The sequence below is a fragment of the Vulpes vulpes genome, chromosome 7, assembly GCF_048418805.1.
Source record: "Vulpes vulpes isolate BD-2025 chromosome 7, VulVul3, whole genome shotgun sequence".
NCBI lineage: Eukaryota > Metazoa > Chordata > Mammalia > Carnivora > Canidae > Vulpes > Vulpes vulpes.
This window is the reverse complement of record NC_132786.1, coordinates 31,480,908-31,507,247: the sequence shown is the minus strand read 5'-3', so window position 1 is coordinate 31,507,247 and position 26,340 is coordinate 31,480,908. Positions and strand designations below refer to the sequence as shown.

Below are 26,340 nucleotides of genomic sequence, written 5' to 3'. Positions count from 1 at the left end.
ACAGAATATGAAGATTTCTATATGACTGCATCAAGGGAGGTTTTTTCTAAAATTTTATTTATTTATTTATTTGAAAGAGAGAAAGAGAGAGAGAGAATGCAAGAAAGAGCACAAGTGGGGCCCGGGGAGAACAGAGGGAGAAGCAGGCTCCCTACTGAGCAGGGACCCAGGACCCCAGGATCATGACCTAAGCCAAAGACAGACACTTAACTGACTGAGCCACTCAGGTGAGATTTTCACCATATTCTTTTTACCCTCCAAATTTACACCAAAAAGAAAATGAGAGAGGGGAATTAATATTTTTTTTAAATATGGTTCATTGGCATACCTGGGTGGGTCAATCATGGGTAAGTGTTTGTCTTCCACTTGGGTCATGATCCCAGGGTCCTGGAATCAAGCCCCACATGGGATCTCTGCTCAGCTGGGAGCCTGCTTCTCTTTCTCCCTCTCCCTCGGCCCCGCTCCCCAGCCCCTGCTAGAGCTCTCTTTCAATCAATCAATCAATCAATCAATCAATCAAATATAGTCCATTATTTTCAGTACATAGGTTTTCTGGGTGAAACCTGAGACTCGGGAAGCCCAGGTGGCTCAGCGGTTTAGTGCTGCCGTCAGCCCGGGGTGTGATCCTGGAGACCTGGGATCAAGTCCCATGTGGGGTTCCCAGCATGGAGCCTGATTCTCCCTCTGCCTGTATCTCTACCTCTCTCTCTCTCTCTCTCTGTGTGTGTGTCTCTCATGAATAAATAAATAAAAAATCTTAAAAAAAAAAAAAAAGAAACCTGAGATTCTTTAAGGTTAAAATTTGAGAAACATGCTTAATCTATAAGAAGGGTGCCTTGGGACGCCTCGGTGGCTCAGTGGCTGAGCATCTGCCTTTGGCTCAGGGAATGATTCCGGAGCTCTAGGATCAAGTCCCGCATCAGGCTCTCTGCATGGAGCCTGCTCCTCCCTCTGCCCCTGTCTCTGCCTCTCTCTCTGTCTCCCATGAATAAATAAACAAGATTAAAAAAAAAAAAAAAAAAAAAATATATATATATATATATATATATATATATATATATATATATATGAAGGGTGCCCAATTCCATTAATGCCAGGGGTTTATTTTTCTTTTTTAAGATTTTATTTATTTATTCATGAGAGACACGGAGAGAGAGAGAGGCACAGAGACACAGGCAGAGGGAGAAGCAGGCTCCATGCAGGGAGCCCGACATGGGACCTGATCCCAGGTCTCCAGGATCAAGCCCTGGACTGAAGGCGGTGCTAAACCGCTGAGCCACTGGGCTGCCCAATGCCAGGGTTTTAAAAGAGACTTCATTCTTTTTGGTTCTGTGTTCTATTCAGATTTTAATTTAATGATATGATCAGAATGATCCTTTGACTATAAGTTAAATTCTGTACTGCCCATTTTGGTTTTCATAATTTAAAAATCATTTAATTATTAATAATGTAGTAACAAAGGTGTATTATTAAAAAAAGAACAGAGGTTTATTTTTGTTTTATTATATCTGCTTTAAAACTACAAGGAATGCCTGGGTGGCTCAGTGGTTGAGCATCTGCCTTTGGCTCAGGGCATGATCCTGGAGTTCTGGGATCAAGTCCCATATCGGGCTCCCTGCATGGAGCCTGCTTCTCCCCCTGCCTATGTCTCTGACTCTGTGTCTCTCATGAATAAATAAAATCTTTTTTAAAAAATTAACAAAATAAAACTACAAGCTATTCAAGAGGACCTGGGTGTCTCAGGCAGTTAAGCATCTACCTTTGGCTCAGGTCATGATCTCAGGGTCCTGGGATCAAACCCCATGGGGGTGGGCTCCTTGTTCAGCAGGGAGTCTGCTTCTCCCTCTCCCTCTGGCCTTGCCCCTCCCCAGGTTCATGCTCTCTCTCACACTCTCTCTTTCAAATAAATTTTAAAACAAAACAGAACAACCTCTAAGCCATTTCGACCTTTTTGGAAGTAAGCAGGAAATAAATGTTTTTAAGGAAACCAAACACACACCTTTAAAAAATCATCAAACATAAACTGCTACCAATAAGCATAAACAGGATATAAATTACACTAAAAATCAATTTTCTTCCTTCACAAGCCTTCCTACATTTTAACTTCAAAAAATAAAAATCAAGGGTGAGGGTGGAGATTACAAGAAAAAAAAAAAAGAAAAAAAATCAACCATTTGGTTCTAAGAACTTGACCACACCTCTATAGAACCAAAAAGGAAATGAATAACAATGTTTACCTTTTATTCACTAAAAGCAGCCAGAATTGATAATATCTAATCTAGCTCTGTTATAGACAAAAGACAATAACCAAATCTGGTACAGTGACTACACAACTCAATATCAATCTTTCAAACAAAAAGGGTCCTGCTTGAAAATTTTTAGCAAGGAAACAGAAATAAAATTACAAATGGAAGTAGTTGTTCCATTTGTCTTTACATGATCTTATCCTTTATGGGAACAAAAGATTTATCAGATTATAAGATGTACTCTTTTATCCACAAACAAAAGTACTTTTAATAGTATCTAAGTGTTACATAGTTGGTAGTCACAGCTAACCACAGCTGTAACCACAGTGGTATAGCAGCACATTATTTCTGACTGAAATTTGGGCATTTTCTCTCAATTTGTTAAATTCCCATGGATTTTATGCTTGGACTTCTGAAACTTTGAGATGATACTAACTCTTCTGGTACTTAACAAATTTTTAGTTTCCCTCTGACATTTTTTTTTTCCCTCTGACATTTTTAATGAAAATTGGAGGATGTCAAAATTATGAGGTTTGAAAAGACTGCTGGTCAAACTTCTGAAGCATTTAAAGACATTTATTATAATTCTGGTTGAGACTAACTCTTTGAAAGTTTAATGCTATGACTTAGGGGAAAACAACTTTTCTGAACTATGTTTCAGTCATTATACTAATAAAGCATCAATTCTCCAAATGACACAAAAGCCTCACAACATTTTAGTATGTTAAATAAATGTTCTATATTAGTAAACCTTATCTGGGTATCTTGACTTAAAGGTACTTTCCGTGGCAGCCTTTTAAAAAGAACTCTCAGCTGCTGACTAATTTCTGAGTTAAACTGGAAAATCTGCTTGCATTAAAAAATAATTCAGGAGAGAATGTTTTCTCTTTATATTTTCATGTGATTTTACTCACTTATCCACCAAGATATAAAGCAAATTGTGTCATTTTTATACAATTACAGACAACATCCAAATCAATGTCTAATAAACTCAAGATGTATCAACAGATGAACAAAATCCTTGTAGAATTTGCTACATGACATTTACTCATTACTAACTAAGCAAAGTGCAAGATTAGCCACATTCTTCAATAATGGAGAAATACAATGTGAATTTGATGCTTAAACAATAAAAACAAAACAAATAAATACTAGTAAGATTTTCTCTTCTTTCTCCCCCACTAAGGTTCTACTTTCTTAGACAGTATTATTCCTAGAGAATGTCCCGCTAATCTATCAATTTTACTCAATTTAAATAAGAATGCTATCATCAAAGGCTACATATTGTATGATTCCATTGGTATGACATGTCCAGAATAGGCAAATTCATAGCAACAGAAGATTAGTGGTTGCCAGGGACTGGGAGGATGGAGAAATGGAGGCTGACTGCTAATGGGTATGGGATCTCTCCTTGAGGTAATGAAAATGTTCTGGAATTAAGGGTGACGGTTGTACAACTTTGTGAATATACTAAAAACCACAGAATTGTATACTTTAAAAGGGAGAATTATATGATATGTAAATGATATCTTGAAAAAAAAATGCTCTAAAAACATCAAGAAAGCACTGGTGTATGTTTCCCAACAATAAAGTCTATAATATCCATTCAAAGGATGACTGGTTTGGGACACCTGGGTAGCTTGGCAGCTGAGCGTCTGCCTTTGGCTCTGGGCATGATCCTGGAATCCCGGGATCGGGTCCTGCATCAGTCTCCCTGCATGGAGCCTGCTTCTCCCTCTGCCTGTGTCTCTGCCTCTCTTTCTCTCTCTCTCTCTGTCTCTTATGAATGAATGGATGAATCAATGAATAAACAAATAAATACAATCTTTAAAAAAAAAGAATGACTGGTTTGGACACACATTAAATATGCTTAAAATAAAAAGCTTTATACTTAAGCTACAATAATTAAAAGGTGAGATGCTGGCAAACAGTAAGATCCTAGGGCAGCCTGGGTGGCTCAGTGGTTTAGTGCTGCCTTCAGCCCAGGGCCTGATCCTGGAGACCTGGGATCAAGTCCCATGTCGGGTTCCCTGCATGGAGCCTGCTTCTCTCTCTGCCTCTCTCTCTCTCCCTCTGTGTCTCTCATGAATAAATAAATGAAATCTTAAAAAAAAATCTAAACAAAAACAAAACAGTAAGATCCTAGACACAGATCCAAGCCTGTATGGAATTTGGCACGTAACTGAAGCAGTTACACATTAGTGAGGATAGAAGATTCAAAGAATGGGATGGATAAGTGCTTATCCATGTAGGAAAAAAATTAGATCCTCACCATATAGGATACTAACTCCAGATGGGTTAAAGATCAAATATAAAAGGCAAAACTTAAAAACTTTTATGAAAAAACAAAAAACAGGGATCCCTGGGTGGCTCAGCGGTTTAGCACCTGCCTTTGGTCCAGGGCGCGATCCTGGAGTCCCGGGATCGAGTCCCACGTCAGGCTCCCGGAATGGAGCCTGCTTCTCCCTCCTCTTGTGTCTCTGCCTCTCTGGCTCTCTGTGTGCCTATCATTCATAAATAAATAAATAAATAAATAAATAAATAAATAAATAAATCTTTTTAAAAAAAGACAAAACAAAAAACAAAAAATAGAACAGAAGATCTTTTTTTTTTTTTTTTTTTTTAAAGATTTTCATTCATTCATGAGAAACACACACAGAGAGAGGAAGAGACATAGGCAGAGGGAGAAGCAGGCTCCATGCAGGGAGCCAGACGTGGGACTGGATCCCGGGTCTCCAGGATCACACCCTGGGCTGAAGGCAGCGCTAAACCACTCAGCCACCCGGGCTGCCCAGAATAGGAGATCTTTAAGAACTCAAAGTGGAAAGATTTCTCAAATGATAACGAGTATAAAAGTGATTAATAAAATCAGCAATCTTACTTAAAAAAAAAAACAACTGTGTGCCAAAGTTACAACACAAGTGAAAAGACAAGCCCCCAGATGGGGAGAAGATAAAACGCAATGCATAAAACAAAGCTGCTTTCTACCTTCAAACCTTCTTCCAAATCTACCTATTTCTTGCAATGTTCACTGGCTCTGCCTTATCATTTTTCTTCTAGATTAGAGCATCAACTTCCAAACTGTTCTTCCTGCTTCTCAAGGTGTCCACCTTCAATCTGCTCTCTGTAGCACTGACACTATTTAAAAACAAAAGCAAAAAAACTCAACTTTAATAACTTCCCATGGCTCTCCATGCTTAGGATAAAATCCAAAGAGCAGAAGACCTTCTTGATTTGCCCACTGTCCGGCATCCTCTCCTGTTGCTGCAGCTTTCTCACCTTGCCCTCCACTATTCTAGCACCTCCTCTCTCAGCTCAGGGGCACGTGGGTGGCTCCATTGGTGAAGCATCTGCCTTTGGCTCAGGTCATGATCCTGATTTCGGAGTCCCGAAATCAATCAATCCCTGCTTTGGGCTCTGAGCTCAGCAGGGAGTCTGCTTGAGGATTTCTCTCCCTCTGCCCCTCCTCCTGCACACATTTTTTTTTTCTCTAAAATAAATAAATCTTAAAAAAAAAAAAAAAGCTTTCTTGGCTTAGCATCATAGGTTCCAAATATCTAGATTATTAGAAGGATCTTTCTTGATATGTTGCAAAACTAAATTATAAGCATTAATGAAAGGACACTACATAATTCATGGAAATAAAAACTATTCAGACACTGGACAATATAAAAAGACTAGAACTCTATGTTAAGAATGTGGGACTACTTCATCTCTGAATCCCCAGACCAACAACCATGCCTGACACATTATCAATAAACAAATCAATTGTATAACAAAAGGAAGTATCACAGTAAGGGGCCATAGGATTGGCTTAACAATGGTAGATATTTTAATGAGTTCTAACCATTTGCTAGTTTTACTGAAATGCCACAGGCTGTTTGTTAGCAGAATGCATTTAGAACTGACTATATAGATTTGTTTTTTCCTTCTTAAAAAAGGTCATGAATAAAGCTGGAATGTATCTGCACTGTAATTATACATCCAACACAAAACTAAACTAGCAACAGATAATCAGGTCACTAAGAGGAAAACACAACAAAACAAAATTTGCCCCAATTATTTTTAAACTTTTTCTAGGGATCCCTGGTGGCACAGTGGTTTAGCGCCTGCCTTTGGCCCAGGGCTCGATCCTGGAGACCCAGGATCGAATCCCATGTCGGGCTCCTGGTGCATGGGGCCTGCTTCTCCCTCTGCCTGTGTCTCCGCCTCTCTCTCTCTCTCTCTCTCTCTCTCTCTGTGACTATCATACATAAATAAATAAATAAATAAATAAATAAATAAATAAATAAATAAATAAACTTTTTCTAAAGTTATTATGTAAGCTTATTATATTTTATCAAGTAATCTTTTCATCAGAAACAAGAGAAGATACTTTTTAAAAAAGATTTTATTTGAGAAACAGTTAGAAAGGGGAGAGGGAGAGGAAAAAGCAGACTCCATGCTGAGCAGGGAGCCTGACACAGGGCTCAATCCCATGACTCTGAAAGCATGACCTGAGCTGAAATCAAGAGCAGGGGGGATCCCTGGGTGGCGCAGCGGTCTGGCACCTGCCTTTGGCCCAGGGCGCGATCCTGGAGACCCAGGATCGAATCCCACGTCGGGCTCCCGGTGCATGGAGCCTGCTTCTCCCTCTGCCTGTGTCTCTGCCTCTCTCTCTCTCTCTGTATGACTATCATAAATAAATTTTAAAAACAATTAAAAAAAAAAAAAAGAGCAGGATGCTTAGCCAACTAAGCCACTCAGGTGTCTCCAGAGTAGAAGATACTTAAGTGCTGAAAATACAGAGTATAAACACATCACACACAGAATTACTGACTGACAAAGAGATTTTTCTCCCAGGAAACTAAATGTTTACATGACACTCACTACCATGAATCTAATAATTCTACAAGCATATATAAATTATTAATATATTAGGGTTCATATTTTTCAAAATAGTAGGTTATAATCAAATAAATGTCTTTTAATGTATAAAATCTGAAGTCATGGGACACCTGGGTGAGTCAGCCAACTCTTTGTTTCAGCTCAGATCATGACCTCAGAGTGGTGACATGAGCTCCGTGTGGGGCACCACACTCAGTGTGGAGTCTGTTTGAGATTCTCTCTCTCTCTCTCTCTCTCTCTCTCTCTCTGTCTCTCTCCCCCTATGCCTCTCTCCCCCCCTTGCTCTCTTTCTAAAATAAATAAATCTTTAAAAAAAACAAAAAACAAAAAACCCTACAGTCACTATGAATGATATCAAGAGAAACTATTACAATATTACCACCATTGAGCATAACACATGATAAGAAAAAAAAAAAATAACACATGATAAGAATCCAGAACTCTAATGACTTTCCTTTTTCCAAATCATTTAGAGATGAATACAAAACTTGTACTAAACACAAAATCAATTTATATTAGAATACCAAGATATATTTGAGGTATCTTTGAGTAATGTTAGCATTCAGAGAACTGCCAAATGTGGTCAGATATCTGAAATTCATATTTATCTTTAATTTCCAAGGCAAACAGTAGCAGTGCCATCTTTAATCATGGAAAAACCAACCAACCATCAAAATCAAAGTAAACTGACCCTTGAACAACATGGGGGTTAGGGGCTAATGCCTAGTGCAGTCAAAAATCTGCATATAACTTTTAACTTCTCAAAAATTTAATTACTAATGGCCTATTTTTTTTAAAGATTTATTTATTCACGAGACATACTGAGCACAGAGAGAGAGGCAGAGACACAGACAGAAGGAGAAGCAGACTCCCTGCAAGGAGCCTAAAGCAGGATTCAATACACAGACTGGGATCACCCCTGAGCTGAAGGTAGATGCTCAACTGTTGAGCCACCCAGGCATGCCACTAATGACCTACTGTTGACCTTACTGATAACATAAACAGTTAACACATATGTTGTATGTTACATGTATTACATATTGTATTTTTTCAATAAAATAAGCTAGAGAAAAACGTTTGGCTATTAAAAAACAGTCAAGGGCAGCCCCGGTGGCCCAGTGGTTTGGCGCCGCTTGCAGCCCGGGGTGTGATTCTGGAGACCCAGGATAGAGTCCCATGTCAGGCTCCCTGCATGGAGCCTGCTTCTCCCTCTGCCTGTGTCTCTGCCTCTCTCTCTCTCTCTCTCTCTCTGAATAAATAAATAAATCTTTTAAAAAATAAATAATAAATAAATAATAAATAAAATAATATACAGTCAAAAGCACAGACCAAAATTACAGCATTAGTGTTTGCTGTAAACAGGACTTCAACATCATAATCTAAAATTAGGCAGATAAAATTTAAATATGTAATGTTCTTTGGAAATCTCATCAAACTGTTGTGTTATGCTAATCTCTAAAATCACTAACATTTCCCAAAAGCCAAATATGACTTACCAAATCAAATTTGGTCTTTTGTATCTAGACTTTATATAACTCACTGATCAAGAAGTAATACAAAATTTAAATATATGACTGAGAATTAGACTAAGAAAGCAACACACTTATCATTAAGTTCACACTCCAAAACAGGGTTTTCCACCTTCAGCACTACTAACATTCTGGGCCAGATAATTTATTGTGGGGGGCTGTCATGTGCACTAAAAATGTGTAGTAGCATCCCAGCTTCTACCCACTAGATGACAGTAGTACCCCCTGCTAGTACTAATAATCAAAAATGTCTCCAGACATCAGCAAATGTCCCCTTGGAAGGCAAAATCACCTCAGGTTGAGAACCACTGCACTAAAATGATGTTAACTAAAATGTAAATGCTTACTATCTCTGAAAGGAATTACAGATGAGTTGTTTTCTTTTTTTTACTTTACAACTTTTATAGATTCTATAATTAGCATGTAAAATTTTAATACATTTTTCAAATGAAAAAATACAATTTACTAATTATAATTATACTAATTAATATTGATATTGATATTAATATTTATTCAGCTTGTATCCAATTTTTTAATGACTAATGGTCACAGATGTTTTCCCAAATATGAAACATTTGGATGGAAGTATTCAAAATGTTAAAAAAAAATACCTGCAACTCAGAATAGACCCACAATTTTATCTATATAGGAATCTCTTGAAATTTCAAATGAAAAATATTTTAAAGATGCTTTGAGTAAAACATCATCATTTACTGAGCACTTATGACATCTTGTTCCAAGTGCTTTACAAGAATTACAACATTTAGCCATCAGAAAAACTCTGTAAAGTGAATATTAGCATCTCCATTTTACAGTTGTGGAAACTGAAAAACAGGTTAAGTGGCTTGTCCAAGGTCACACACCTAAGTGATAGAGCCAGGAGTCAAACCCAGACAGTCTTACTTCACTACCTGCACTGTTTACCACGTTATACTGTCACTGACCATTAATCCACTTTTCTGTCATGTCTGTATTAGTTCAGAAAGGCAATGTTTATTGCTTCAAAAAAACATCATTTATTACTGTAATTAACAAAGCCAACATATTCAACATAGAGGCTATGATAAAATAATGCCCCCCTACCACATGCCCATATTCTAACCCCTAGAACCTATTACCTTATGTGGTAAAGGGGACTCTGCAGATGTAATTAAGGATCTTACAACGGAAAGAGTATCTTGGATTATCTATATGGAGCCAATGTAATCACAAGGATCCTTGTAAGTGAAAAAGGAAGGGAGAAGAGTCAGAGTTGGAGATCTGAAGACATTACATTGGCTTTGAAAACACAGGAGGGGAATCATAAGCCAAAGAATGCAGGCAGCCTCTGGAAGCTGGAAAAGTCAAGAAAACAGATTCTTCCCTAGAGCCTCCAAAAGGAATCACCTTACTGAAATCTTGATGTTAGCCCCATGAGACTTCTGACATCCAGAACTGAGAGATAGTGATCTGTTGTTTCAAATTTTGTTGTGTTTAAGCCACTAGGTTTGACATCATTTGTTACAGAGGCAACAAGAAACTAATAGAGTCTTCACTGAAAGCATTTCTAAACACTCGTTTTGTTGTCCTTAGTTCCACTGCCATCCCTATAAAGCATATAACAGGGAGAAGGGAAATTACCATAGATTCATGAACTTAAGATTTGGGGAACCTCAAACAGAAATATCATTTTATGGCAGGCTGGGTGGCTCAGCGGTTTAGCACCGCCTTCGGACCAGGGCATGATCCTGGAGCCCGGGATTAAGTCCCACATCAGGCTCCCTGCATGGAGCTTGCTTCTCCCTCTGCCTGTGTGTCTCTGCCTCTGTGTGTGTGTGTGTGTGTGTGTGTGTGTGTGTGTGTGTGTCTCATGAATAAATAACTAAAATCTTATAAAAAATAAAATAAAAAAGTTATTTGTTTGAGAGAGAAAGAGAGAGTGCTCTTGCAAGTAGCACATACAAGTGTGTGGGGGGTGTGCAGAGGGAGGGGAAGAAGCAAACTCCTCACTAAGCAGGGAGCAAGGCAGGGCTTGATCCCAGGACTCAGATCATGACCTGAGCCAAAGGCATACACTTAACTGACTGAGCCACTTAACTGATACGGCTTTAGGAACTGATACGGCTTTAGGCCCCTAAAGTACTGTTTTTAAGTTTTCAATTTCTGACAACTAAAATTACTGAGCCATACTGGCTTTTGCGAACTTTCACCAAAATATGTAGAGGATGGTTGAGAAAATGGGCAGTAGTAAAGATAGCACTATGGTAAAAGCCATTAAAAAAATCTATTAATTTAAACATAGGATAGCCAGTTAAAAAAGAAAAGCCTTGCATAGCCCTCCAAAAAAACTGTATCACATCAGTGCTTTTCTAATGAATAACCTCTGGATGGAAATGCATTTTGTAAAGGTAAATAACAATAAGTTCCCTAAATAAAAAGGCTTTCATTCACATCTTAAAACACTACCTATTTAAGAATATGTATAGACATAAATAAAAATAAAATCCTTTCCACACTGGGACCGTGGGTGGCTCAGTGGTTAAGCATCTGCCTTTGGCTCAGGGTGTGATCCTGGAGTGCTGGGATCAAGTGCCACCCCAGCCTCGACATAAGGCTGTGGGGGGGGGGGGGGGGGCGGCAGCTTCTCCCTCTGCCTCAATCGGGGGCAGCTGCTTCTCCCTCTGCCTCAATCTCTGTGTCTCTCATGGATAAATAAAATCTTAAAAAAAAAAAAACCCTTTCCACACTTACCACGTTGGCATTTAAAAATCAGAAATTAAATCACCTAATTTACTGTAAGAGAATCTTTGATTTCCGACTACTTTTTAAAAAGTATTTTATTTATTTATTTGAAAAAGCGAGAGAGAGCACACAAGCAGGGGGAATGGCAAAAGTAGACTCCCCAATGAGCAAGGAGCCTGATGTGGGGGTTCAATCCCAGGACCCCAGGATCATGACCTGAGCCAAAGGCAGATGCTTAACTGGTGAGCCACCCAGACAATCCGATTACTTGCAGATAAGTCATTATCAGCCAAATACTGCTTATATCAGTTAAAGTGCCTATGTCTCCTACACAGCGATGTTCATTCATAGACCATAAGTCAAAACAACACATTGGAAAATCAGGAGTAGGCAGTTCTCGTGGAATGGTTCTCCTACCATTCTAACCAATGGTATAACAAATTACTTTGAGTAAACTCCTTAATCTCTAAGAGGTTAGGACATGAGGCTAAATACTCAAAAACTGACTATAGAAATATTTTCTCACTTTTCATTTTGTCAACTCTATGATGTTTTAAGTGGATGGGATTCATTTACTACATATATGTATGTCCAGACAAAAGTTTGCTTTTAAAATAAGAGTTCCCAAAGAAACATTTCTATACAAAATCATTCTATACCACTAATCATCTTCAATTAGCCACACCAAAATCAAAAGATAATCAAAAGCTGAGTCTCACCTTGCCCATTCCTAATTTCAAGTGGTATGTTATTCCAGATATATACCTTATTCCTCACAGAATCCTTGATTTTGTCTTTTGACATGGTTCATTACTGAACAGCAACTATAAGCCAGACCCGTTCTAAATCCTCAGAAATCAGGGCAGCCCTGGTGGCGCAGCGGTTTAGCGCCGCCTGCAGCCTGGGGTGTGATCCTGGGGACCCTGGACCGAGTCCCACATCGGGCTCCCTGCATGGAGCCTGCTTCTCCCTCTGCCTGTTCCTCTGCCCCTCTCTCTCTCTGTTTCTTTTTTTTGTTTTTTGTTTTTTTTCTCTCTCTGTTTCTCTATGAATAAATAAATATAACCTTAAAAAAAAATAAATCCTCAGAAATCAAAGGAAATCATATTCTGATCTCATGGAACTTAATTAAGCAAGAAAACTTCAGATAGTGATAAGCTACTATAAAATAGTAATAGGTAATAGGATACAATGACTGAAGGGGGCTAGATGGTACAAAGAGGATTCACAGGATCAAAACCAGGAATTAATCATATATAAAGATTTGAAGAGGACAAGTAAAGAGGTGATCATCAGGCATATCTTTTTATTTCCTTTCAATTTCTCTTTGTTTCAGAGGCTTCTGAGATATGACTATAGTAAAAAGGTTTAAATAATAGTCAAGTATTTCATGTAATATGAAAAGTTTAAGCTGTATTTTTTTTAATGATTTTATTTATTTATTCATGAGAGACACACAGAGTGAGGGACAGAGACATAGGCTCTAACTTAGCTGTGTGAATTCTGAAGAGATACATCTTTAGGCTTCTACGGAGGTTGTACTAGGTGATCCAGATAACTGAAATGACCCCAAACAATGGGAAACTGGACTGTGATTCCTCCTAGTTATCAATAAATAGATGTATGGTTTGAATTTTCATTCTGACAGTATATGTGGTTTTTAAAAAATTAACTTTAGGCCTTACTTACCATATTAACATTACATAAAGATGTTCTTTGTTTTTTTTTTGTTTTGTTTTTTTTTTTAAGTAGACTCCACATCCAGCATGCAGTCCAACACAGGGCTTGAACTCATGATCCTGAGATCAAGACCTAAGTTGAGACCAAGAGTCAGGTGCTTAACTAACTGAGCCACCCAGTGTCCCCTGCCTTTCTTTTTTTTTTAAGTAGATTTTACTTTTAAGTAACCTCTACACTCAAAGTGGGGCTCAAACTCATGACCCCAAGATCAAGAGTCACAAGCTCTTCCAACTGAGGCAGGCACTCCTAGATGTTATTTGAAAGAAAGAACAATTATATGAAATTCACAACCAATATCTACCTAAATAAAATTGAAGAAGGTAAGATCAGCACAACCCCTGGATTTCCTTCTACAGAAATCTCTAATCAAGGTGTGTTAGAGAAGTGTATATTTTCTTCTAATTTTTATTTTTAATTTTTCTGAGTCTACACTAATAAAAGAGCAACACTATTTTTAAAAGCATAACTGTACTACCCCACAATCTGTTTAACTCTAGTGTTGTTGCCCTAAATATTTTTTGAAATTTTCACTTAAAAATTTTCAATAAGGGGCATCTAGGTGGCTCAGTTGGTTGTCTGCCTTCGGCTCCCTCCTCAGTGGGGAGCCTGCTTCTCCCTCTCCCTCTCCCCTTGCTTGTGCTCTCTGCTCTAATAAATAAATAAAATCTTAAAAATTTTTTTCCCAGGAATGGATGACAGTTAAGGATATTAAAATATCCTGTATTAGGAAGTGACCTGCATGAAATGAAACACAATTAATGAAATACGAAAAAAAAAAAAAAAACCAAAAAACAACCACACGACCCTATATTGTATTTCACTGAACTAGAAAGTGTGTCATTAAATATGATTACACAAATTTCATTTGACTATGATTTCATTGTTATACAATATTTTAGGCTGCTCTGTAGTTATTTTTTCCTGACAAAACCACAGTACTACTGAACTGCCTTGTACCAATACAAAACTTACTAGTAATATATCCTATTTCCCTTATCTATTTGGTTTAACCTCAACTGTCTTCACTTCGTTCTTGACCACACCCAGCAACAATAGACATGGTATTACCACTTGAAAATTTAAATTATTTTTCAGTCCCTTACATCAAGGGTACTGGCTCACACTGAAAATTACTACAGACTAAGGAATTTCTATCAGTCACCTTGTTCCATTCACTATAAAATCTAGTAAACTAACAAGTTGATCCACATATTTTCCTTTCTCTTTCACCAACAAACTTTTAAGTTATAGTCCAGTGGTTCCTGAGACTGGTTCTTAAAATTGTGCAAATATTCAAATTTGACTTTATTTTACACTATATTCTGTTTCCCACAGCACAGCAAAAAGAGAAGGTATTGCAGAAATGATATGTAGTTTTTAAAATATGAAGTAATTTACTGTAATATCTAAATTCATAATTTACTATCTTTCCTCTAAAGACCTGTTTTTGGTTCATCAAGTTTATTACTTTAGTATTTTCGGATCAACTATATTTAACATATCATCTTGAAAATAAACAATAAAAGCTAAAACATAAGGCACTTCATACCATACATACACTCAAATTTTACACTATCACCTATTTGCTTAATCAGAACACTAAGTAAGTGTTGGTAAAGCTATAGCCATCATGCTGTTGTAATAACAATAGTGGGAGTAAATTTGGACTGGAAAGTTAACTTCATGTTCGAACTTGTACCAACATAAATTCTTACAACTGGGAAACACTAATATAACCTATGCAAAGAATCTGTTTAAGCATTAGTTACCATTCAACTTTAAACTTCTATGAAAATGAATTTAGGCTAACTGAGTTCATTTCTTCACCCATTAAAATGGGACTAAAGGCTAGTTCACTTTGCAAATATTACTTTTCTTACATTAAAAAGCAGTCATTAATTATCAGCTATATGCCTGGTACAGTTCCAGGTACACTCTAGCAATTCTACTTTGGTAGAATTATAGAATGTCTGGTACAGTTCCAGGTACACTCTAGCAATTCTACTTTGGTAGAGGTATAGATCCCTATAGCTCCAAAAAGTAGTCATTTTCATCTCCAGAGATGACAACACTGAGTTTTTGTTGTTAAGGTGGCAACAGGTCTCCTCGACTCTTGCCCTACACTCCACTGCCCACTGAGTTGGAAAAAAAAAAAAAAAAGGATGTTTTTGTTAAATGGCTTAAAGCAAACAGAATGACAGAACAACTTTCAGGGTGAAGGTCAGAGGAAAGCTCATCTCTCAATAAAAAACAACATATTTTCTATAGGATAACAAGTTTGTTACCGTTAGTTATAAAGGTATAGCACACTTTCTATAGATATTTTCTAAAATAAAATGTTTCTCAAAATTTCAATGATCTGGAGGGTATTATGCTGAGTGAAGTAAGTCAATCGGAGAAGGACAATCATTATATGGTTTCACTCATACAGGGAATATAAAAAACAGTGAAAGGAATTATAGGGGAAAGAAGAGAAAATGAGTGGGAAAAATCAGAGAGGTGACAAAACATGAGAGACTCCTAACTCTGGGAAGCGAACAAGGGGTAGTGGAAGGGGAGGTGGGCGTTGGGCTGGGGTGACTGGGTGACAGGCACTGAGGGGGGCACCTGACGGGATGAACACTGGGTGTTATATGATATGGTGGCAAATCAAACTCCAATAAAAAATAAGCAAAAAATAATAATATTTCAATGAAAAGAAACCTTTTTAAACCACATACAATGTTCTTTCAATAAAGGCATCTTGACAGAATGATTTTATAATTTTAAAAAATCTGCCACATACACTGTTTCTTAATTGTTTTTTAAAGATTTTATTTATTTAAGAGAGAGAGAGCACAAGCAGGGGAAGGGTAGAAGGAGAGGGAGAAGCAGAGAACTGAGCAGGGAGCCTGAGGGGCTCGATCCCAAAACCTAAGCAGAAGGCAGACACTTAACTGACTGAGCCACCCAGGTACCCCATTAAACCTAAAGAATCTCTGTATGTCAAGTTTTGTTAGCACAGGATATATGAGCATCTTCTTTTCATCGATGACTTTCTAAACTCACAAGTGGATATAAAGTATATGTCAATTATATCTCAAGAAAGCTGTTAATAAAACGTGAAAAACTATCACACAAGCAACTGTGTTACTGTATATTTGTACTACACTTTAAAAACCACAAATTTAACAAAGTCTTTCTGACATTGCTGGGAGTTTAAATTGACTCAAAATTTTCTGGAAATGTTCTAAAATTAACTGCGGTAGGGGTGCCTGGGTGGCTTAGTCTGCTGAGTGTCTGACTCTTGGTTTAGGCTCAGGTCATGATCTCATGATCATGAGATCAAGCCCTGCACTGGGATCTGCGCTCAGCAGGAGTCTGCTTGGAAATTCTCTTCCTCTGCCCACCCCTCTACTCTCATTCTCCTTTTCTTTCTCTCCCTCCACCCCCCTCAAATAAATAAATATTTTTAAAAAATAAAATTAAATTGTGACGATGGCTGCACAATTCTATAAATACACTAAAAACCACTGCATTGTATACTTTAAATGGGTGAATTGTTACGATGTGTGAATTATTTCTCAACAAAACTTTTTTTAAAAAAAAGATTTTATTACTTATTTATTCATGAGAGACACGGGGGGGGGGGGGGGGCGCAGAGACACAGGCAGAGGGAGAAGCAGGTTCCATGCAGGGAGCCTGACATGGGACTCAATCCAGGGTCTCCAGGATCACGCCCTGGGCTGCAGGCGGCGCTAAACCGCTGAGCCACCGGGGCTGCCCTCAACAAAACTTATTTAAAAAAACAAACAAACAAAACATGGGGCACCTGGGTGGTTCAGTTAGTTAAGTATCCGACTTTTGGTTTCAGCTCAGGTCACAATCTCAGGGTTGAGAGGGAGTCATGCGGGCTCTGGGCTCAGGCGGACTCTGCTTGAGAGTCTCTCCTCCCTATTCCCTTCCCCCCATTCTCATGCATGCATGCTTTCTCTCTCTCTGAAAATAAATAAAAGGTTTTAAAAAAACCTTTGAAATGGGATCCCTGGGTGGCGCAGCGGTTTGGCGCCTGCCTTTGGCCCAGGGCACGATCCTGGAGACCCGGGATCAAGTCCCACGTCCGGCTCCCGGTGCATGGGGCCTGCTTCTTCCTCTGCCTGTGTCTCTGCCTCTCTCTCTCTGTGACTATCATAAATAAATAAAAATATATCTTTAAAAAAAAAAAAAAAAACCTTTGAAATGTTCATATCTGTTATGTAATTCTACTTCTAGGGATTTATTGTAATGAAATAATCACAGTCACATAGGTTTTTTGTTTTTTAATGTATAAGGATGTTCATCAAATCATAATATTCAAAAATTGCAAACTGCCTAAAATACCATCAACAGAAGAATGGTAAACAGATATAGCACACCCATACAATGAAATTATATGTCAATTTAAAAAATCACATTCTGAAAAAAGTCAATTTCACAATAAAGGATGTTACAAAATACTATTAATGTATAATTACAGTTTGTTAAAAAATACTTAGGTGCCTAAGGAAAAACATGGGAAAGATATAATAAGGTTAATAGTTATTTCCAGTTGGCATGCTTGATTTCAAGTGATCTTAATCTTCTTTATATCTTACTAATTTTCAATTTCTCTATAATAAACAATCCTTTCATATCTTAAACACAATAAATATTACTTTTAAACTAGTAGCCACTTTGAAAAGTACAAATTTTCCATTAAAAAATAAAAACTAAAAAACTAAAAAAAATAAAAACTAACAGGGCCACTAGCATTTCTTAGGAGTATTATGTGTATGTGTGCATATATGTATACGTGTGCAATACTTTAATGCGTTAACCTCAATTCTGTCCCCAGTAAAATAAATTCTAATGGCCCATGCTTAATTTTACAGGTGATAAACACAGAAACCATGAGCTAGATAAAAGGACATTAACTCTACTTCAGGGGCACCTGGGTGGCTCAGCGGTTGAGCGTCTGCCCTTGGTTCAGGTGATCCCGGGGTCCTGGGATGGAGTCCCACATCAGGCTCCCCGCAGGGAGCCTGCTTCTCCCTCTGCCTGTATCTCTGCCTCTCTCTCTCTGCATTTCCCATAAACAAATAAATAAAGTCTTAAAACAAACTCTACTTCATACGCAAAGCCAAATTACTTAATCTGGGTTTAAAAAAATATATTAGGGCAAGCCCTGGTGGTGCAGCGGTTTGGTGCCGCCTACAGCCTGGGGTGTGATCCTGGGGTCCCAGGATCGAGTCCCACATCAGGCTCCCTGCATGGAGCCTGCTTCTCCCTCTGCCTGTGTCTCTGCCTCTTTCTCTATGAATAAATAAATCTTAAAAAAAAATAAATTAATTAATTAAAAAATATATTAAATAATGTTTGCTTCCATATCTAGGATAACTCAACGTGTACGTTCATTTCAAAATTTAAAGTAAGAGGATGCCTGGCTGGCTCAGTTGGTAGAATGTGTGACTCTGGGTCTCAGGGTTGTGAGTTTGAGCCCTATGCTGGGTATAGAGATTACTTAAAAATAAAATCTTAGGGATCCCTGGGTGGCACAGCGGTTTAGCGCCTGCCTTTGGCCCAGGGCGCAATCCTGGGGACCCAGGATCGAATCCCACGTCGGACTTCCAGTGCATGGAGCTTGCTTCTCCCTCTGCCTATGTCTCTGCCTCTCTCTCTCTCTCTCTCTCACTGTGTGCCTATCATAAATAAATAAAAGTAAATTAAATTAAAAAAAATAAAATCTTAAAAAAAAAAAAAGAAAAAGTTTTAAGGGCAGCCCCAGTGGCTTGGCGATTTGGCGCCGCCTTCAGCCTGGGGCGTGATCCTAGAGACCTGGGATCAAGTCCCACATCCGGCTCCCTGCAAGGAGCCTGCTTCTCCCTCTGCCTCTCTCTCTCTCTCTCTCTCTCTCTCTCTGTGTGTGTCTCATGAATAAATAAATAAAATCTTAAAAATAAAAATCTAAAGTAATTATTTATCAGCTTTGTTGGGGGGGAAAATTAACCAGAATAAAAAAGAACAACATTTTTACTGTATTAAGAAAGGAATTTAAGGGTTTGGTAAAACATAGCAAGAAGTTTCTCACCATAATCAAATATGAAATACTATGTTCTAACGTGTCTGGATGCTGCAGGAATCATACATAAAAGAAACAAACAGCTTAAAGTGACAAAAATAATAACCAAATACTTTGATTTATGTATGTAAATATGTCGTAAAAATGTCTTTTTCAGAGCTCACATTGCAGAACTTTAAGCAAATAGGCTGTATTTGTCAAAAAGGAAAAAAATTCAAGCTTTTCTGCTATCAAAATCCTCAAAACCAACATTTAACCCTTCCAAACATGCAAGAAAACAGTAAGATAGGGAAGAAAAATAAAGTAAGTTTCTCCAGTTTCAAAAAAATTTGACTCATCTAAACAAAATATAGAAAAGGTAAGAATCAAGGGGCATCAAAGATGAAGTGTCAAAACAGACCATCACCACTGATTACTTCTCAAGTTAATCCTTCTTGAATGGTTCTGTTAACATGAAAGTGAGAGAGTCAAAGTAGCTTTTAGAAAATAAGATACTTCAGTTAGAATGTTAATACAGGCATATTTGATATTTTCTAAGCAAAAGTCATTGCTAGAGTCTGCACACTAATCTAAACCCAACAGCCATTAATTTCTACCAAAAACTGCAAGAGATAACTCTGAAAAAAGACTTTGTATAAAATGGCATGATTCTTATAGAATTTAGTGTTATTTTGTTTCACATTCGTTAATATAGCACTAAGATTTCAAATCACTAAATGACTACACTACTAGGAAACATTTTTTTAAATTGTCTAGATAACCCTTTTGATAATAACAAAAACTGGTGATTCAGTTTTTACATTTCCTGACCCCTTATGGTTATCAATTTTTCAGGTTACTTTCAGCACATTGTTATCTCGAAAGCCCGACTACCCAGGCAATACCAGCTAAACGAATGAGGCTGTCTCTTTAACTTTTCTTAAAGGGTTTGTTACCTGGATGGTGACTACATGATGTTTACTTTCTAATTATATTTAGGTTTTATGTTTTTTTCTTTATATGTCATGTTTCACAACTCATAAGTTTAAAAATGTTTCTTTTTTCAAGGCATTTTGTGTGTGTGCATATTTTTAAAGGTACAGTTTTCTTAAGATTCTATAGCTAAGAAAAATAAATAAATAAAATAAATAAATAAAAAATAAATAAATAAAAAAAGATTCTATAGCTAAGAGATTCTAGTAATGCAAGACTCAACAGACACAATACTGTCTTAGGTACAGCCAAAATGGCAGTAGGTAAAAGCAAGCCTCCAGACAAGACTTCCTAATCTCAAATCAATTTCATAAACTAATTTTGTTTTACACACAAAATCCCAGAAATACATACATTTCTTAAATTTAAAATATCTATATATTTTGAGATGTATGTTCACAAACTAAGTTTTGTTTTACTCACAAAATCCCAGGAATACATACATTTCTTAAATTTAAAATATCTACTTACATATTTCAAGACATATGTTCATAAGTTATGACAAATTTAAAAAGCATGCTCTAGGGCGGGTGTTGGAGGGGAATGGGTGACGGGCACTGAGGCGGACACTTGACGGGATGAGCACTGGGTGTTTTTCTGTATGTTGGTAAATTGAACACCAATAAAAATTAATTAAAAAATAAAAAGCATGCTCTATGGTAGAAAAATACTTTATTGTTACTTAATGTTTATCTAGTAAAAGGAGGATAATGCAGGCTATGAAGAAAAAGTCAAGAAACACACTTTTTAAAAAGTTTTTTTTTTTTTTAAATAAGCTCCACCCTTAATGCGGGGCTTGAACTCAGGACCCCAAGATCAAGAGTCACATGCTCTAATGACTGAATCTGACAAGTACCCTTGAAAAAATTTTGAACTCAGGACCCCAAGATCAAGAGTCACATGCTCTAACGACTGAATCTGACAAGTACCCTTGAAAAAATTCTTAAGTAATCAGAAATCTGAAAACTTTATTCTACTTAACATGTCAATCTATTTGGCCTGAGGATTTCCTGATATCTTAATTTTCCCATCTTTAAATCTGGGTTAAATAATTCTTGTGCTTTCCAACTTCACATTTTAAAACAAAGTGGGATGCCTGGGTAGCTCAGCGGTTGAGTGTCTCTGCCTTCCACTCAGGGCATGATCCCTGGGTCCTGGGATCAAGTCCCACATCAGGCTCCCTGCATGGAGCCTGCTTCTCCCTCTGCCTGTGTCTCTGTCTCTCTCTGTGTCTCTCATGAATAAATAAATAAAATCTTTTAAAAATAAATTAAATAAATAAAACAAAGTCAAGTTATTGTGTAGAAATTCAAACATCTCTGAAGATGTCCTAAGTGCAAAGTATTTCTAGATAATAAACTCATATAATTCATATGGCTAAAATATAAACTATAAGATATGAAATTTTTTCATTATCCTATGCACTTTCTTAATACAGCTCTAAATTTACATGGAAAGAAAGGAACCTAGTAAGAAATAAGAGTTATCATTGTAGATCAGTCAATGATGACAAAGATCCACATCTTAAAATTTTTTAAAGTCAAGAATCATTTTTCAAAGAGATTTTCAAATTCAAAATGTCATCAATGGGCAGATGTACTTTAGGAGTAACAACACATACCCATCTAGTAAAAACTGAACATTCTCTAAATTCACAAAATGTTATTATTTTATTATATTTTTTTAAGATTTGATTTATTTATTCATGAGAGACACAGAGAGAGAGAGAGAGAGAGAGAGCACGCGCGCACGAGGCAGAGACACAGGCAGAGAAGCAGGCTCCATGCAGGGAGCCTGACATGGGACTTGATCCCGGGTCTCCAGGATCACGCCCTGGGCCGAAGGCAGGCGCCAAACTGCTGAGCCACCCAGGGATCCCTAAATTCACAAAATTTTATAAACCTTTTTTTAACCTTCATTTTAGGCCACACTGTACAGGCACAACATAATACACAAGTGTTTGAAAATACTTATTAAGTACTTAGTAAAGTCAACAATAAAAACCAAAACTCTGTAAGCTTTTTAAAAATGTGTTAGGTAGCTGTAGTACAATCAATTTCTTAAATTTACCTTTATTAACATTTATAAAAAAATTAGCCTGCAGAAAAAAAGCTCACCATTCATTTTAAAAACTCAAAAGCTGGGCATGTTGTTTATTAACAAAGGAATAAATCATCTTAGTTGCTCTTTCAAAAAATAACAGACTCTTTTTAAAAAGTAAAACGCCAAGAAACAGATCTTACAGATAACAAATTCTAAATCTTTTAAAGGCTTTAATGATTTTAAGTGTCTACAGCAGACTGTTCCAAAAGAACCCAGTGAATAAGTATCCATGGTAACTTACTTTCTTCTTGATAGACATAAAAAATTAAAAATAATGGTGCCTGCTAAAATATTTTAAAACTTGTTTTCAATGAGCTATTTTTAAGATCATTTTAAAAAACTTACCAGTGCCTCAACTTTCTTTCCAAGATCCTTTCCAGGACCATGATAGACCTCTAATTTTTTTTCACTTCATTACTATCGCAATTCATTGATAATTTTATAAAAAAACAGAAAAAATTCTGCCAAAATCACTTCACTACCCAAAACACAAACTTTCAGATACTTGCGCAGGGTTCATTTACGCATGCAAAAATATTTTGTGCATATGCTATATATACAATATGGTGAACAAAGTATGAAAAAAGTGAAACAAGATCTTTTGCCTCACTTCAACTTAATCCTCTCGCACTCCTTGTACCAAATGTGCCTAACCTTGAATATTCCCCTTTACTTTGAGCTTTTACAGAAAGCTTAAACACCTTCATAATTATGAAATAATGTGGTATGGTATAAAGAGCTAGATAACAGGTCTGTCACCAAAGCCTTGAATTTAACTTCTTTAGGCCTCTGTTTTCTCTCTGATAAAGTAGTTGGACTATATCCCCTCCATTTAAATAGGGTGTTATGGACTTAATTCAAGACCTGACCTCTATATTGCTTAAAATAGCAAAGACCTGTTAACATCCTAACGTTAATCAATATTCCAAACAATAGAATACTATATGACCCTTAAAAAAATTCATAGATCAATATGTGCTAATTTAAAAGGATGTCTGAGGGATGCCTGGGTCGCTCAGTCAATTAAACATCTCCCTTTGGCTCAGATCATGATCCCAGGGTCCTGGGATGGAGTCCCGCATCAGGGCTCCTTGGTCAGTGTGGAGCCTGCTGCTCCTCCTGGTTGTGCTCGCACACTCTCGCCAACAAATAAATAAAATCTTAAAAAAAAAAAAAAAAAAAAGTTTGTCCCAGGTAACCTATTAAAATACAAAAGCAAAATGCAGACAGTATGACCCAATTTGTGTGTATTTGAAGACACTTATGCCTATGATTGTACAGATATTTTCTAGGAGGACTCCGAAGAAACTTTGAAATGGTTATCAGGAAGAAATAGGGTGTTAACTTTTTTCTTTTACCTCTTAGCCTTTTATAATATTTGAAAAAAATTTAAATAATGAACATACATTCATAAAATTTTTAAAAGAAACTAAAAGATCTGCTGATCTAGGCTCTATAATTAGAAAGACCTGGATTCAAATATTGGCTTTGCTAGTTACCATCTATGTGGTATTAAGTTACTTAACCTCAATTTCCCCACCTGTAAAAAGGAGTTAGTGGTACTAACTTCAGACAACTGTTGGGAGGATAAAAGGAAATCTTACATGTGAGACACTCATCATAGCACACTGTAAGAAGACAACTATTAGCAGCTTTGCTATGATTATTATAAACTCCAGAAACAGAGTATCTTTAGAATCAGATTTGACAATTCACTGGAGGATGACCAATCTCAAAGGCAACCAATTTCTTTTACCCAAAATTCAGTCAGTCTGATTAGTATAAGAAAGAGCATTTTAAGGGTTTTTGTTTGTTTGTTTGTTTGTTTGTTTGTTTTTTAAAGGTATCACAGGTAGCAGGTGGGCTGATGGACACAGTAATCACAAGAAAGTCAGGGTTTTAATTATCATATAACTAGAATAGCCTTCTTCATTATATGGATATGCATCCAAGGAGCCAGAATAATCATTACAGCTAGGCAGGAGACCCTGATCCTGACTGCTGAATACATAGGAATAGACTTTTTTTTTTTTTTAAAGTAATTCAAGCTTCCAACAGGAGTGTTTTCTTAACATATAACAATTTCTCATTTTCCTAAAAATTTATGGCACTGGTAGTTCATGCACACAACTTATCAATTAATTACAAATAACATGTCAAATGATTGGAAGACAAAAATGAAAAATCCGTGAATTCCAAAAAGCATATTGAATGGCTTTTTTTTGAATGAAACTTTTCCTCAAAGAATTTTTAAAAATTCAGACTAAATACTATCAAATCAAAATACTCCAAGTTTAAATCTGGCCTTTAAACTAAAAATACCCTCATAAAGTACTACTCTAACAATATTCAACTTCATTTTTCCAACACACCAAGAACACATCCTAAACTTCTGTATAACAACTGAAAGGATGTTGCATTAAAATAGGTTAAATCAATATGTAGTACAATTGGTTTGAGTCCATCACAGCACAGTTTTAACAGGCCTTTCTGTATTAGAGAATAGTTTCAAAATCAATATGATGGATTAAAGTTTGGATTACCCCAATTACAATTATAAAACAAAAGGACACACACACACACACACACACACACACTCTTAATCCTTTTCAATATGAAAAGCAAATAGGCCCCTTTTAGCAATTTATCTAATGTTAAGTTTGGCAGGATTTAAACCTTTAGAACAGTAACAATTTCAAAGTACCCAAGTAGTTACATTTTGATACATTAAAGAGTTACTGTAGCTTTCCTAAGAGTAATCTTAAATTCCCACCAAAAAACAAACAAAACAACAACGACAAAAAAAAAAAAACACAACAAAAACTGGCACCTCATTGAGACTCTAAGAACTGCATGCCTACTTCATAGATCATTGCACTGTGCTGAACTGGCATTTGGAGATTGTAATGAGCTGGACATATGAAGGCAAAGGGAAGGGATGGAGGAGAGAGAGTGCATAAAAAAAGAAAACATTTCACACACCCATCACCTCCTATAAGCATGAATTACCAGAAACACCATTTTAAAATACATATAGTTCTAATTTTCCAACATTCAAAATACAGCAAGCAGATAATCTACCACAAGCAGATCTTCCTACCCCTTCTCACCCCCACACAGTGCTTTGCCAAGAAAACAAGCCCAAGAAAAATAACCAATGCAATTTCCTTGTTTACTTAAAGAATTTCAGAAAACATGTTGACTGCTTCTGAAGCTTCTAAAACAAATTTTCAATATTTAGGACTTTTTATGATCACATTTGAAATATGACAATAACGATGCCTTCAGCTAGTAAAAATATAGTTTCAACTTTATAAAAAGGGTTAATTCTACACTGCAGTTCATTAGCATGCCTTGTTTGCAACCAGAAGCAAGAGGGAAAGGGGGTGGGGGAGCAGCAAAACATACGAGATGGAAAACATCACTACCTCCTTTCGTGGTTTTGAATAATATTAAATTACCACAAGATGTATGGGAAGAGTTCACGAATAGAAAAAAAGGGGGTTAACAATCTGCACTGGCCCCTTCCAGATTCATACTGATGTCGGAGAGAAGGAATTTATTTACACTGCAGTGCCTGGCAGCAAACATGGCTGCCCCTACCCCCTTTAAATCTGAACAGTCTTCACTCCCTCAGCAAAACCATCAGATTATGGCCATGTCTCCTACTGTCTTGCTACCATAACACTAACATATCTCCTCCTCCCTCAAAACAGTAAAACCCACACCTCCCCATTTCACAACAATCACAACACCATAACCACTAGCTTCTATATTCTCTAGCCTTGAAAGAAAAGGCCCAGAACACACAGAAATACAGGAACAAAAGGCTTTCTCTTCCTTTAACAACCCTCTTCCCCTTCTTTTCCTCCCACTCTGTGATGCTTGGTCGATAGTTCTCATCCTTTTCAACATTCAGTTAATTTCCTTCCCAACACCAACCTTAGGTCTTCCAATTTCCTATCTTCCTCTGGATGCATCCTGTCTCAACAATTCCTGTCCCTTTTCTAATCCATCTTTTCCTCCACTTCCATTCCCTCGTTTCTCTCTTGATGCCCCATCTCTC

At 37.0% G+C, this 26,340-nt stretch overlaps 1 protein-coding gene across 6 annotated transcripts in view; it reads right to left on the bottom strand.

Annotated features, from left to right (window-relative positions):
* NSD3 (nuclear receptor binding SET domain protein 3) overlaps window positions 1-26,340 on the bottom strand; it is a 120,379-nt gene that overhangs the window by 93,118 nt on the left and 921 nt on the right. The window lies entirely within an intron of this gene.